This window comes from Phodopus roborovskii, unplaced genomic scaffold (assembly GCF_943737965.1).
Source record: "Phodopus roborovskii unplaced genomic scaffold, PHOROB, whole genome shotgun sequence".
Taxonomy (NCBI): Eukaryota; Metazoa; Chordata; class Mammalia; order Rodentia; family Cricetidae; genus Phodopus; species Phodopus roborovskii.
Genome location: NW_026126418.1, coordinates 55,290,084 through 55,302,191, shown reverse-complemented (window position 1 = coordinate 55,302,191; position 12,108 = coordinate 55,290,084). Strand labels below are relative to the sequence as shown.

At 36.3% G+C, this 12,108-nt stretch overlaps 1 pseudogene; it reads left to right on the top strand.

Annotated features, from left to right (window-relative positions):
* Positions 1-9,033: 9,033 nt before the first annotated feature.
* Positions 9,034-10,047, top strand: LOC127222116 (UDP-N-acetylglucosamine transporter-like; annotated as a pseudogene).
* The last annotated feature ends 2,061 nt before the right edge of the window (positions 10,048-12,108 follow it).

Below are 12,108 nucleotides of genomic sequence, written 5' to 3'. Positions count from 1 at the left end.
AATTGTATATTAACAAAAAAGAAAAGGATAATTATGCTACAATCCACAGATCAGAGAGGCTAGGTAACAAGGTCCATGGAAGAATGCATGGATCTTCCTGGGAAGCACAAATAGAAGAGACCTCCTGGGTATCCTGGGGGTAGGTGGGGATAAGAACTTGAGAGATTGGGTAGGGAGGTGGGTGGAATGGGAGAGGACTGAAAAATATTATTGGGAATAGGGTGCTTTTCAGGGACAAATAGAAACCTGATGCAAGAGAAACTCTCATGCATCTACAAGGGTGATCCTAGCTAACATTCCTTCCAATTGTGGATGTGTAGCCTGAATTTGTCATCTTCTGTGATCAGATTGGTGACTACTTCAATTTTCCTCAGAGAGCCTTCATGCAGTAACTGATGGAAGCAAATATAGAGACCCACAGCAAAATATTGGGTAAAGCTTGGGGAATCTTGTTGAAGAAAGGAAAGAAGGATTGTAGGAACCAGAGGAGTCAAAGACATCATAAGAACACCCACAGAAACAACTAACCTGGCTCATAGAAACTATAGTGTCTGAATCAACAACCAGGGGACCTGTATGGGATTGACCTAAGCCCTCTACATCTATGTAAGTGTTGTGTAGTGTGATCTATTTGTGGGATTCCAAACAATGGGAGCAGAGGCTGTCGCTAATGCTTTGGCTGGCTCTTTGGAACCTATTCCTTGGGAACCTAGATTGCCTTACCTAGACTAAATAAAAAGAAAAATACCTACCCTTACAGAAACTTGATATGCCGTGCTCTGTTTATACTTATGGGAAGCCTGCCCATGTCTAAACAGAAATAGAGGAGGAGGAGGAGGTGGAGAGTGGGGGGGGGTATATGGGAGGAGAGGAGGGAGGAGAAACTGTGATCAGAATGTAAAATAAATTATTAATTAAATAAAAAAAAGATAACTCCTCAGACCCAAAGTTCATAAATTTAAATTAAATTGAAAAAAAAAAAACTTCAAGTAACTAAAAAAGACAACTAGAATTTTAGGATGAGCCTAGCTAAAGGTCTAATAGCATTATAGAGAAGTATATCTATGTTCAGACAACCACAACAGAACACTAATTAAGAGATGGAATGTCATTGAGGTAAAAACGTGAAAACATAAGAAAATGTCATTTATATCACTGTATATGAGAAATTATCCAAGCAGAGTGATAATATTTTATAAAATTCCAGAGACCAGGGAAAGATGTAATTACTTGGTTCACTGCCACCCTTACTATACTAAGTCCCATAATAATTTTAGATATTTTAAAAAGGAAATAAACATGTGCTGTACTTCTTTTTCAACTTCAGGCAGTGAACTAAGGAGTAGAGATTATGAAGGGACACTTTCAAGCTCTGAAAATCTGCTCTCTGTGTATTTCTCCAACATAAAATGTATTTCTGCAATATATAAAGAATGCCTCCATCTACAGGCATTCATGTACTAGGAAATTCTATTTATAGCTGAAATAGTCAGTGATTATGTAAGTGTATAATGATGAAATAAAAAATTAAAGATATAATTGTCAGAAAAATTTTCTATTTTCTATTCTGTAAAGACTATCTTCAAGCTATGTCCTGCTAGGATCCAAAAGAACCCGAAAACCCCTATTTATCCATTGTCCCAGAAAATGCCAAAATTAACCTGACCAATTGAGTCAATGGCAGGTAATTTACTGCTTTTGGTTCATTTGTTTCAAAAGCACACATATATTTCTTTAAGAATATAGCAAATAATATTAATAGGATGCTCCTATTGCAATACACTATAAAGTTGTGGTATAGTTTTGATGTAAATCTATTGTATGGTTTGACAAAAAACATTTTGGAAAACAAAATATTGAAAAACCAAGTTCATTTCCTTTAATGTTAGAATCAGGCTGTTCCTTTTAGCCATTTTTTGTCATTTTTCAATACTTATTTACTAAAGACCTGAGAGATTTTAAGATGAATAAAACATTTCTTCCTTAGAAAACCTAGCTGGAAGTATGAAAATAAAATATCAATATTAACAGCCAACTATAAAAAACAAAACCAAAAGGTAAAGAGTAGCACCTGCCCTATTTAAGCAACTATATCTGACTGGAATGCAAGTTATAAATTGACACTATGACACACACCACTTCCAATTTTACAATAAAGAAAAGTTTGGATTGCACTTTAAGTCCTAATGGGTGTTTTCTGTAACTGAAATAAGCATTCAAAGCCTGAAAAATGTTTCTGTGTCAGAGGTACAAATATCTGGGAAATATAATTTAGATGTTGAAAAAATGGATAGTTTCTTTTCTTGGCTTAGGGAAAAATGGGAATGAGTATTTGAAAATAGGAACAATCGGTTGAAATTGAAATTGGGATGAAATGGTCCAGAAAATCGAGTATGCTGTGGTTTCAAAACCAACAAAAATATACAAAAAAATGATAGAGTTCTTCACAGAAGGTGTTTATATTAAAGACACAAATATTACTAAGTGTGTGAAAGGTGCTAGGCACTACATTGTGTGCTTCCCATTGCATATTATAAATCAGCTTTCTTGGTAACACTATATGATAAGTATTGTCATAAATCAGAGGCAGAAAGTGGGGAGGAGTGATAGTCAATTAACTTCTGAATACTAATTCTGGCAAATAATTTAGTGCAAAAATAGGCAGAGTCAGCTAAAAACAGAATAAATACATCCCTGTATTTAGAAATATGACAACATCTTGAATAACTGGTTTATCAAAACTAAATAAATAATAAAGTATCAACTGCAAAAAGGATGAGAAACCATCGAATATGGAAATTTAAGATCGCACATAGTATATTGTCAGATAGCACTGTTTCTGGGGACAGTAAACAAAACTGTAGTCATGACATAGTCTTACTAGCAATTCCATTCTTCATATGGAGATGGGAACAAAACACTGTAGGAGGAATTAATTTAAATAATGGATGCCACATATCTAGAATTTTACAGGTAGCCAATAATTATATCACATTTTTTCTCCTGCTTTAATAATGCTATAATAATCCCAGAAAACAATGTTCTTTATTGTTTGAATGTCTTAAATCCTCATTCCAAACAGAGAATTATTTAATTCCTCCTAAAAGAAAATTTTCCAGGAAAGTTAAATAAGAAGACAACTTTTTTGGCTCCAACTGGAGCATAATCATTCTACTATATTAAAATACCACTCACTAATATGAACCTTCATTTTTCCCACATTCATTTCCCCTTCAGTAAAACTGAAAGAAAAATCCTACCCACTTGTGAAGTCTGTTAACTTCAGTGATAATTGTCCTGGAAAGTCATGTCCACTGATACAAAAGTATTGAGAACATCATGGGAGTAAACAACCACTTTGTGAATGGACTTAAGTTCTACTCAAATGGGCTAAAGCCATATTTGCACCATTTGTCAGGTAAAGACTGGGTGGCCAGAAAGGCCATAGGCCCTTGGAGAGAAATTTCTACTACCATTTTGCTAAATGAACATAGTATTAAACTGACTCCTAATGACTTTCCATAAATGAAAAAAATCTCTCCACCCTCATCAGAGAAGTAAATGGTGATTAACACAAAGACTCACAGCTGGCCAAGGCACAATGTAAGAGACAACAGAATGCTGATCCATGAAGAGGACATCTATACTTCATTCCTTCTTCCCAAGGTCCAAGGTGCATTGCAGAAAATGGTGGAAAGAATGTGAGAGCCTGAGGTGGTGAATGTCTAAAAGGGAACAGTGTCTGCTGGACACAGCAGGGCAAATGTACACATGAGCTCATAGCAGTTGCTGTAGCACAGACAATAACTGTACAAACTCAAGCCCGGCCAAATCCACTGATGGAGAGGGCACAAAATCTCACTCTGAACCATAGAGCTATTGGCATTTGTTAGCTGCTGGGGGAGGGAAAGACAATATTTTTTCTAAGACTGTAATCCCTAGTAAATCAACCATTCTTCAATGAAAGACCATATATCCAAGAATATTTTGGCAGCACATACTGGCCTTGATGGGTGGGGAAAAAAGTACTCCCAAACTTGGGTGGATTGGGAATAGGAGATTATCCTGAAAGGAGTTGGGGAAGGAGATAAAAATGATCAAAATTCACTCTATGAAATTCTCAAATAACTAATGAAATTTGGAAATAAAGAAAATTAAATGAAAGCTAAGTATAAACTTAAATTAACAACAATAACAAATGAGTCCTGAAAAATTGATCTTCCTCTTTAAGTTCTTCCAATGTTCACTTAGAAATGAAGACCTCATGGGAAGATTCAACTGACAAACTGGGGGGAAAGAATTGAAATAATAAATGTATCACACTTTCTCTTTTCCACCCAAGGAAAGTGTTTTTCACATCACATTGTTTTTGCCTGATGTGGAATCTAACCTATAACTGGAGACACCAATCTGGCCACCCTCTCTCTCTCTCAGCAGCATGTGTTTCTCTGTCTGGGGTACTTTAAATGTGAGCAGCAAGAGTTTTTATACCAACCTGTGTGATCCCAATAAAACATCAGCCTTCTGCATCACTGACACCAGGTGTTTCTGTTAAGGGAGAAAGTGTAATCATTTTCTCTAAATGGTTTTTACATGGATTCATGAATCTGGTAGGTCCATTATGATTTTTCTCAATCTATTTAACACGACTTTCAGATCTTACTTTTAAATTTTTAGATGCATCCTGAAGAATTTGAAAGTTATTTTATAAAATTTCTTTGATCTAAAATATTTTTTTTATGTGAGAGCACCATTGGTGGAAAAAGATTGGGAAGGCAAACACCTATGTATCTACATTATCACTAATCGGTATATGAGTTTTATTTTGAAAAGCAAGCAAGTATGCAATACTATTATAGCACATAGCTAGTATGCCAATATGCTGATCCATTTTTACCAGTAATGTATCTCAAATAGCAATCTAAATCACAATCTAAAGGAAATTAAAAATGACATAGAAAGTGGTTCTAGGTAAAGGTTGGTTTCTAGAATGCATGAGCCAGTTGAGCTCTTCTATCTTTAGTTACTTCCTTCTCCCAAATACTATCAGGATTGGAACACCCAGCAGAAGAATAATTCCAATGGCTCTAATGGATCCTAGGTATATATAATATTGACTAAGTGAAGAAAGAAAGGAAGTGAGGATCCAAAGATCTTTCTTCAGTAATTCTCTGGAGACACTTCTCAGTCTAGCTGTTTAGATTTAAACTCTTTTTTTTTTAATTGAACTTACAATTATGTTATCTCCCTTTCTTTTCCCCTCCAATTCCTTGTACCACTCACTCTCTTGCTCTATTTCAAATCTACTGCCTTTTTCTTTAATTGTTGTAACCTCTGTCTCTCTCTGTCTCTGTCTCTGCATCCCCCTCTCTCTCTGACTGTGTGTGTGTGTGTGTGTGTGTGTGTGTGTGTGTGTGTGTGTGTTCCTAAATACACAGATGCAACCAGCTCATTCTGTATAATGTTACTTACATATTTTCAGGGTACTAGAAAACCAACTGGTGTGCTATTCATGAAAAAGACTACTTTCACTCAATCTCAGTAGTCCTTAGCTGTTTGTAGTTCACCTAGGATTAAAACCTTGTGAGCATGCATACATTGCAAGTCTATTTGTGTCATCTTTGTTCAGGTCATAGTTAGGCAGCCATGTTGATGAGACTTCATGAGTATCCTTGCTGACATTTCTAAAAGACAGAATCTCACAGCAAGTTCTCTCAGCTCTTAATATTTTTCCACCCTTTTTTCTGCCTAAGGTACAGGAGTTGTTTTGTAGATATATCAGTCAGTAATGGGCTCCACAATTCTGTAATGTGATTGGTGGTAGTTTTCTGTAATGGTTATGTCTCTTATAATGAGAACTTTCACTGATTGGGGGCAGGTTAAGGACTAAAACCATTTGTGGAAATAAGGATAATTATTTCTAATATTTAGAGATTGTTCTGATTAATGAAAGTATCAGTGGTAGGTTTTCCTTCAACATCTAGGGCTTCATTATCCCTGAATATTTGTGTAGGGTTACAATACCAGCCATAATTTCTTTCTAGTTGAGTGGGTCTTAGATACAATGAGAGAGCTGTTGGTTACAGCCAAAGTATGTGTGTTCATTGCTGCTGTAGTCACTAGGAATTAGAAACAACTTAAATGTCCTTCAACTGGTGAATGGATAATGAAGTGGGATACTATAAAATACTATTCTGTTGTTAAGAAAAGTGGAATTATAAAAATTATAGTAACTAGATGAAGCAAAAAGCACATTTAATGAGATAACCCAAACCTAGAAAGACAAATATCCTATATTTCCTCTCATCTGTGGCTCTCAGTGTTCCATATCATCAAAATGAATACATAATATACCTGGTGTTTTTATTCTCTTTTTTTAAATGACTGTTTCTGATCAAGGGAAGGCTTTTCTGTTTAGAAGTTTTGGTCAATAGAAGTCGTAAAGAATATTCTTATGATTAAGATTTTTTATTTTTATTAACTTAGTATGTCTTAGGTTTTCTATTGTTGTGCTACTACTAAATGACCAAAACAACTTGCATGGAAAGGATTTATTTCATCTTACAATTGCAGGTCCCTCTCTAACATTGTGGTAGTCAAGGAAGGAACTCAAACAAGGAAACTTTAGACAAGCAAATGTCACAGACAAGTCCTTTTTACTGACTAGCTCTTTATAGTTTACTCAGCCTGCTTTCTTCGATATTCCAGGACCACCTGCCTGGGGTCTTGACAGCCCACAAAGTGTCTGGGTTTTCTTACACGAATCATTAATCAAGAAAATGTCAGATAGGCTTGCCCACAAGCCAATCTGGAAGGGACATTGTCTCACTTGAAGCTCCTCTTCCCAGATAACTGGAGCTTATTTCAAGTTGACAAAAACCTAACCAAGACAAGTGAATGTGGGAATTACATTTTGATACTGAGAATCTTTCCAAATTCTCCACATATTTGACACAAAATGTCAAAAGATTGCTTACTAAATTTTTTAAAGAAAAGCAAAATACTATGTGTATATAATGACTGTTTATATATTGGTGTGTATTGACAGCTATGCCAATAATATACATTAAATGTGTTTAACATAATTTATTGGCTTGAGATTCAAATGGAGTATTAACCTTTCATGTTTTAAATTTTGTTTCTTGTGTTTTCTCATCCGGTCATCAAATTTCTACAGTCCTCTCTATTAGTCTCAAAATGTCCACAGTTTTACTTTCTACAGTTTCAGTTACCCACAATAAACCTTAGCTAAAAATATTAAATGAAATTTTTTTGGAAATATAAAATAACCTTAAGATAACTTTTGTCAAGTATATTGTGAATATAATAAGTTATATGACAGATACATGTACACTAAATTATATTAAGTGATTTTACTAAAGTATATTTAGTAAGGCATATTGCGATTCAATCTATTGTGATTAAATCTATTTAATTAGGTAATTTTAATCTCTTTGATATACTTATAAATGAAACTTTATAAAGGTTGCTTCAGGACATCATGGAAGGGCTACATTATTAGAAAATTCTCTCCAGCCATGTTAAATAATGTTGTAAGTCACATGGAGAAAATCTAGTGGAAAGATCAGAAAATCCTTTCATCTTATGATGACTGCCACACTGTTATTGAACAGTTATTACAGAACAAGGATGCTGTGTGGCACAAAATCATTATAAAATATTCAAGGGGGTACTTGAAAGTCTGTTTCCAGCTAGTGGTTTCATGGTTCCTATTAGTACTTCCATGGTTCCTCACTAAAGACTGAGAATATATACAGACATTCTGACAAAAGGGTAGTGGGAACTACAAGTGTATTCTGTCTCAAATGCAGGGCAGGTTAACTCTAATCCCTCCTGGGCACACCTCGATTTATAACAAAACCACATTAAAAGCTGTTACTCTCTCTTTTTATCCTTTTTTATTTCATTTTCTATTGCAACCACAGTTCTTCCTTCCACCCACCTCATCTCCTTCCAGCCCCTCACCTTACCTTCCTGCAACTGCCCCCCCCCCAACCTCCCCCCAGTCCACTCCTCCCCTTACAAGTAAGGGCTCTCATGAGGAATCAACACAGTCTGACATAATGGGTTGGGCTATGGCCAGGCCCCTCTGTCATGCACTAAGACTGAGCATGGCATCCCACCATGGGAACTAGGCCCTCCATGTGTGGGAGACAGTTGTGAAGATTTGACTATCAAAGGGGCCCCTGGAAGTAGGATCATGACACAATCCTGGTACATGAGCTAGCTTGTTAGAAGCTGTTTCTCTTATAGTGATGTCCTTTCTATAACTTTGGCATCCTTTACCACCAACTACATTTGGATTTGATCTACCTGAGTAGGCTTCTGTTACTTCTCATTTACCACCTAGGCAATATTATGGCTTCTGGTTGTTGCTATTCCCAAGAACACACTCTAAAAATCTAAGGAACAGAAAGTTTTAATTACAAGATTTATCAAAAACAATGGGACATTCTTGATTAACCAAGAAGAATCACTTAAATTTTCTTGTAATGAGGGAACTAAATGCCAAGATCATTTGTAATTCCCATTTTTCAGATAGACAAAACTAGCATGCATTGTACTTTTCATGAGCTGCAAAAATATATTTGAAAAGTGTATTCTTTTACCTTATTGTACATAAAAGTCCATGTATTATATATTTCTATAAATATTACTTCTATAGTATGTGCCTACTGTATAACACACATGGTAGATACTATCTTGGATTCTGTAGACCACAGGACAGTTGACAATGGTAAACATTTTAGTTGGTAGGACAACAGAATCCTCAGCCTGTGAATCCTGCATATTTGCCCAGAAGAGTAGTGCATGAGGAACAAATGCAAAGAGAGTTTATAAAATTATTATTGGGATAGTGTCTAGGGAGCCAGGCTGGCAGCCAATCCTTTTGAGCCTTCCCTGGAGCTACTACCAAGCCTGTGATCCTGGGATAGGAACAGTGTTGCATCTTGAGGACTGTGTTTTCAAGAAATAGCAGGGATTTCAAGAGATGGAAAGGATGCTTTGACAAATGAAGAAAAAACAATGTCTGCCAACCTAAAATGTCTTTCCTTAGGAATTTTGGTATTTCAGGCTATCAGTTTGATTCTGAAATGTTTTTCTAGGACTTTAAAAGAGGAGGGTCCTCATTATCATCTATAGCAGTGGTTGTGGTTGAATTTTTAAAGATAATGGCCTACATCATTTTAGCACACAAAGACAGTAAGTATAGTGTGAGAACACCTAATTGAGTACTGCATGATGAAATTCTTAGTAAATCCATGGAAACACTTAAGCTTGCTATTCCATCAGAAATATATACTCTTTAGAATAATTTATCCTATGTGGCATTGTCAAATCTAGATGCAGCCATCTATCAGGTTACAAATCAACTGAAAATACAACAGAATTATTATTTTCTGTGTCTATGTTTGGTAAAAAATTAAACAGGTGAGTCCCAGTGGTTATTTCTAGTAATTCTGATGGCAGAAGGTTGTTTGTTTGTTTGTTTTGGGTTTTTTTTCCCCTGGCCTTTTCAAGAGTTGGATTCTAAGGAACTTGCAACTGGCTCATAGTTTGTACAACTCATGCTAGTTCCCACAGCACGGTTTTCAAGTGGTTTTACTTGAGTTTATTTGAAAAAAATTTGAAAACACAAAATAGTCAGTATGGATAAGAAACATCCAACTTGGTTTCTTTGGGAGTATATTTGAATTAATAGGTGAATGTAAACATTTATGATGGAGAATTCGTATCAAAGAAGGGATTTTTTTTCGGGGATATAACCAGCTGACACAGATAGTTCTACAGGCTCTTGGAGACCTTGTAATAGCTTCTTTCATTAAGTATGAAAATAATATTTTCAAAAGATTTGCAACTCCTGTACATAATACTGTCAACAAACATAACCTATTTTTGTTGTAAGATTGGTTGCCAACCAATGCTTTTTTCCTTGCCTTGAAGCCATCCTTGTAATAGCAACTACTAGCAACTACTTTCTTGTATGGTTATCCCAAACCTGCAGGAAATCCCACTAAAGCATAGTCATGTAGTCATGTACTGTATTTAACTGGTTTTCCATGGTGGTGCCCTAAAAGTCTCAACATTAGTCTTGGACAGAGTACTTCTTCAGATTCTGTGAAGATATCATTATGCTAAGTCTGATCATACTGTTCAAATGATTGAAAATGGGTAGACTTCAGGATGAAATGTGTACATCATCTGGAAATCCAAGCTTGGAAGTGTGGAAGTGTGGAAGTGTGGAGAGTTGGGTTAGAGGAATAGTGGGAAGGTTATGAACTCTGAGTGCATAAGGACTTCACCCTTTTGGTTGCTGCAGAACTGTCCAGTATAGCCTTTGAAAAAGCACACAAATGAAAATGCCAATGTTTACAAAGGAGCTCTTCTTACTCTTATCAAATGTTCCTAATATTACCCTTTCTGTACAGATATATCAAATTACATGAATTATTCAGGTTTGAAATTCATAGTTGCCTATAAAGCTGTGAACAAACAAATATAATTTAAAACAAAAGTGGAGAAAATGGTTACAGAGCAGCCATGGAGCATGGAGCAGGTGGAAGTGTTAGACAGGACAAAGAAAACTTTCATGACCTCCTACCATCTCTACTGTTCATTTTCCTCTAAGTCAGAAAGCTGTTTGTCATGGAACAGTGGGATCTGTGGAAAGGAGGGGAAGGGTGGGAGAAGCTGAAGAAAATTCAGAGAAACTCTTTTAGTTCAGGGGGTTACCACAGTGATTGACCATCATACAGCAACCCTCCTTAATAAACTGGCTTCCCACCAGGGTAGTATCAGTTCCCTGATTCCAGAGACCTTCATCTAACCTAGTGAGCCTTGAGAGCACAAAGAGGAGCCTGGGGAGCAAGTGCTACTCCCTATTCTCAAAACAGTGCTGTGGAGAATGGACCTGTGCACCTCCGCTCTAAGCTGCAGTCTGCTGCCATGTCCTCAGGTGTTTCCTCCTCTGCAAGCTGCTCAATATTTTACAGAAGATGATAGCATTTTATCTGGAAGCATTTGGTAAATGTTCTTAGAGTCTAGGATGCTGCAATTTAACAAATGACTTCCTCACACAAACTAGAAGTATGATACAGAATGATTGACAACTGTGCCAACATTTGAAAAAGAGAAAAGGACTCTAAAATATCCAGTAGTTTAGACTGGGACTGGAGTTAATCATCAGCACTGGAAAGTGGGGTTTATATTGGCAACATGAGATGTCTGTCATTTTACTGTATTTCTTATGAAGATATTCTAACATGTCATTGAACAAGCATACCAGAAGAATGGTCCCAAAGAATACAGTGTTAAGATAACAATAGAATCAAAATACATTATGGTCAGATAATAGTTCATTATTGTTTGATAAAAGACTTGGCTTCTAAAGCTTTAACAAACACAGAGGCATGACCAAGATGTTTGTTTAGGAGTGAAGGCATTTATATTGTGACACTTTTCCATTACAATGCTTTTGTATCTGTTATAGTCAGAATAGGCTCCACTTTAAATCATGCTGTCTGATTTCAAACATACCCAGCTAAAGGAAACTTACCCTCAGTACAGCCTAGCATATTTATCACCTGTCTATAACTCCTCCAGAGTCTTTCCCCACAAGTTCTCCTTTCCATACCTAGAATTCCCTAAAAATAGGACCACCCTTGCTGATATTGTGGGGAAAGAAACCCAGTAGTCTTTGTCACTACAGCATTTGAAAAGTCTTCTTTGAAGCAGAAATTCTATGCCAGTCTCTTCAGCAGAAACTCATTTGCTTAGAGATGTCATTGAGATGACTAAAGCCACCTTCATTTCCACTGCTATGGATGCTTATGAGTACTACTATAGGGTTCCACCTGTGTCATTGGGAGGGAGAGGAAGATAATACAATTTCTTACTAAAGCTAGAGTCATATTCTCACTGCCAATCTAGAATAGCCCATGACCGAATGTTTCCAACCAATCCTCCATGAGGTTTGCTTCTTGTTTCTAGTCCCCTGTTCCTTCTTGTCTGTAATTCTTACAATCACAGCCAATGTTAACAGCAAGTTGGTAGCATTACCGAGGGGCTCCTGAGTTGATGGACCTT